At 38.7% G+C, this 4332-nt stretch overlaps 1 pseudogene; it reads right to left on the bottom strand.

The window, feature by feature from the left end:
- Window positions 1–1857: 1857 nt before the first annotated feature.
- LOC148545901 (uncharacterized) lies at window positions 1858–4065 on the bottom strand (annotated as a pseudogene).
- Window positions 4066–4332: the final 267 nt, after the last annotated feature.

The following is a 4332-nucleotide window of genomic DNA, read 5'->3' as shown; positions in this document are numbered from 1 at the left end:
TCATCTACAATTAATCAAAACAACCAATCAAAGTATCACCAAATTCACAAGGTCTATTAATCATTAAAATTCAATTGAATTTAGCTTAAACCTCATGATTTAGCATCAATTTCATGGTGGTTGTTTGATTCAAAGAAGTCATGCATTTTCATTCCAAATTACTTACTTAGAGTGCAAGAAAGTGCATAAACCAAATGAAAAACAAAGAAAAAGGCTAGTAAAACTAGACTATGATGACTTGTCATCACAATACCAAACTTAAAACTTGCTTGTCCCCAAGCAAGCATAAAACATAAGAGAAGATAGAATGAAGTAGATAAGCATGCATGTCCTTATTAGGCAATTAGTTGAATTTTGTTTATGGGATTTTATGCAGATCAAAAGTAGCTCATTTATTACTTGCTCTCAAAACAAACCATGTTCCTTTAAGGGCTCACTAAGGTTGCTGCTATGAATCCTCACTTTTTGCTCATTTCCCTTGTCAGCTTTTCTTCTTTCTTTTGCATTACAGAACTTATTATTTATCAAGGGCTTGGTGTCAAATGTTGCAGTGGCCTTTGGCTTATTTTCACTCAACATTTTTTTTCACCACAGACACATGGCTCATCTTTTTCTTCCTAGGATCATTGATGCCTAGCATCTCTTTGGATTACTAAATGTTTTATAGCTAGGTTGCTCTTTATTGTGGACTTTCAGTTGACAATCCCAAATCAGTTGATCTAAGTTGCCAAGTTTTAAGATACTCCTTAGAACCTACTTGTCCAAGCATATCCTAGTACACAAACACCACAGGCATATGTCCTAGGGTCCAAGCTATTGGTGTCTAGCCTTATTGTTTGTTTCTTTGCCAACTTTTGGCTTTTCTTCTTTCTTTTTCTTTCTGTTTTGGTTTATTTTCAAGGGGCTTTGATTATTTGAAGGATCATAGCAGCAGACTAGCTTAGGCTTTAAGAAACAAGTCATTCTGCAACGTTTATTTTATGAGCTAACAATTAAATCAAACATATACCTCCACTAACTTTCATTCTGACTTTTGCAACATTGGACAATTACTTTTCTAGATCAAACGTCTTTCTTTTATTCAAACAGCAAGGGGGAACAAAACAAAGTATTCAAGTTAATGGGTGATGACAATTATTATGCAGATAACTTTTAAGCAAAAATTATGCAGCTAGCTTTCTTTTTCAACATATACTTCCACTTGCAACTAAATAATCATTTCAGCCAGACATAAAGGAGTCCCTGAATTAATTCATTGCACAATCAATGATCAAGTATAAATACGACCTGTTGGATTGCTGCTTTTCTTTCTTCCTTCTGTTTGCTCCTTCTGAGTCATAGTGCAAGTGTTCTTTAATTTGTTGACTATTTTCCTGCATAATCTTTCAGAAGTGGCTTGCTTCTTAAACCATTAAAGTATCTGGTTAGTGTGCCAAGCTTTATTTGTGGGCTTTGAACTTACTTTAGTGTGTGAACACCAAACTTAGTGCCTTGCCGATAGTTCTCATGCATCATATTGACCATGTGTGAGACTCTTTTTCTTTTTCAAAAATGACAAAAATGAAAACTAAGAAAATAACAACATAGTTAATTAGTTTATCTAACTGCTTGAAGCTGGCACTAAGCAGAAGGTGAGAATGTATTTTATAATTGAATTTTGGTGGAACACCAAACTTAGAATTCTTCATTCTCTCTTAGATTGTTTTGGTGTGTAACACCAAACTTAGCTTCTTGCAATATAGACAAAACTAATTAACCTTTTTATTGAAAGAGATGTGAAAGGATAGTTACCTCTGGTTGGGTTGCCTCCCAACAAGCGCTCTTTTATTGTCACTAGCTTGACATTGACCCCTTCTTTTATAGTGGTTGATGATTGTAGTGCCTCAGCTTGTCCCCTCTGACTGTGAGCCTCTTCTTTGTCCTTTGGTGCTCAATTTCCACATGCTCCAGAGAGAGTACTTGGTTAACAGTGTAATGATCCTCAGTTCCCAACTGTTGATATATTAGTTGCACCTTATCACCTTTAGAGAATCCCTCAGTTGGAATTTTTTTATTCTTCCACCCTTTGTGAGTCTTCTTCTTGTTTTTCTTCCTTTTTCTTGTTAACCTTTCTTCCTTGACAGCAGCCTTAGCCATGGTATCTTCCTTCTTGTTTATCATCCTGATTCCTTCTTGAATTCCTTCTTCTTCTTGTACATGCTCATTTCTCTGTTCCCCTGTGTTGTTGGTTGTCTGCCTTGGAGAACAGTCACTGACTCTCTTGCTTCCTTCTTCAATAATTTGTGGTTCTGGAAACACTTTCAGGATAATGCTATCCTCATGCATCCTGAGAGTTAGTTCTCCCTGCTCTACATCTATGATGGCTCTAGCAGTGGCCAAAAATGGCCTTCCCAAGATGATTGAATTGTTTTCTTCTTCTTCAGTGTTCAGTATTACAAAGTCCGCAGGAAAAATGAACTTGTCAACCTTAACTAAAAGGTTCTCAATCACTCCCTTGGGATATACTATTGACTGGTCCACCAATTCCAAGGACATCTGTATTGGTTTCACCTTCCCTATGCCAAGCTTTTTCACTAAGGATGATGGTATTAAATTTATGCTTGCTCCTAAGTCACACATCCCTTTGTTGATAAGTAGATTTCCAATGGTGCAAGGTAGGAAGAAACTTCCAGGGTCTTCTAACTTGGGAGGGAGTCCTTTTCTAATGAGTGCACTGCACTCTTCAGTGAGAAGCACAATCTCTTTTTCTTGCCAACTCCTCTTCTTGTTGATAAGTTCTTTTAAGAACTTTGCATACAGGGGCATTTGCTCAAGTGCTTCAGCTAAGGGAATATTGATCTCCAACTTCTTGAAGATTTCAAGAAATTTTGGGAAGTGTTGGTCCTTAGTCTCCTTGTTGAACCTTTGAGGATATGGCAGAGGTGGTGTGAAGTTCACTCCCTGCCTTTGTTCCTTGGTTAGCTCTTTCATTGCTTCCTTCCCTTCTCTTGATTTTTGTGGCCGGTCCTCCTTATCTTTGACCTCCTCTAAGGCTTGCTTGCTTGCTGTTGCATTCTCATCATTGGCCTTTTCTTCCTCAGCTTGTTTTTTTTCACTTTCTTTTGGCTTCTTGGTTGCTTCTTCATTTTTCACCAGAGTCTTGCCACTCCTTAGTTGTATTGCCTTGCACTCCTCTTTTGGATTGGGGATAGTGTCACTAGGTAGTGAGCTTGATGGCCTTTCACTGGTGATTTGCTTGGAGAGTTGTCCAATTTGCCTTTCCATATTTTTCATGGAGGCTTCCTGGTTCCTCACTGTCATCTCTTGGTGCTTCATCATCTTTTCCATCAAGAGCTCCAAGTTGTTAATTCTCTGAGAGTCTTGTGAAATTGGTTGATTGTGAGGTGTGGAAGGTTGAGGGTAAGTGTTTTGATTTGAGGCTTGGTTATTTGATGGATGATGGTTAGAATTGGGGTAGGTGTTTTGTGGTTTTCTGTATGTGGCTTGGCTATTATTCTGTTGGTTATTCTGGTTTGTGTTTTTCCAACCGTTTTGGTTTGAGTTTCTCTACCATGGCTGCTGAGTTTGATTGTGGTTGTCTCCCCATCTAAGGTTTGGGTGGTTCTTCCAAGATGGATTGTAGGTGTCTCCATACACCTCATTTGACCCAGAATTTTGGTTGTGCATGTATTGGACTTGTTCTTGCTGCTGCTCCTCTTGAGTTTCCTCATTCTGCCCCCATGTGGTTGATGGTTGGCTAGTGTTAACTGCTGCAACTTGAAGGCTATCAATTCTCTTGGCCATTTGCTCAAATTGTTGTTGAATTTGCTGCTACATCATCTTGTTTTGAGCTAGAATTGAATCCACTCCTTCCAACTCCATCACTCCTTTCCTTTGTGATGGTTGGCGTTGCCTTTGATGAGCAAAGAAATATTGATTGTTGGCCACCATATCAATGAGATTTTGGGCTTCTTCTGCTGTTTTCATTAGTTGTAAAGAGCCTCCTGCTGAATAATCCAAAGCCTCTTGAGATTTCAGTGTCAAGCCTTCATAGAAATTCTGCAATCTGTCCCACTCACTGAACATTCCCGGTGGAAACTTTCTGATTAGAGCTTTATATCGTTCCCATGCCTCATACAAGGGTTCAACATCCATTTGAGTGAATTTTTGCACTTCAGTCTTCAATCTAATAACTCTTTGAGGTGGGTAAAACTTGGCAAGGAACTTGGTTACTAGATCATCCCAATTGTTGATGCTGTCCCTTGGAAAGGATTCCAACCATTGAGTGGCTTTATCTCTGAGAGAGAATGGAAATAGCAGTAGCTTGTAACTGTCAGGGTGCACACCATTGGT

The sequence above is a fragment of the Arachis ipaensis genome, chromosome B9 (genome assembly GCF_059453495.1).
Source record: "Arachis ipaensis isolate K30076 ecotype BB chromosome B9, ASM5945349v1, whole genome shotgun sequence".
NCBI lineage: Eukaryota > Viridiplantae > Streptophyta > Magnoliopsida > Fabales > Fabaceae > Arachis > Arachis ipaensis.
This window is presented reverse-complemented; position numbering and strand designations above follow the sequence as displayed.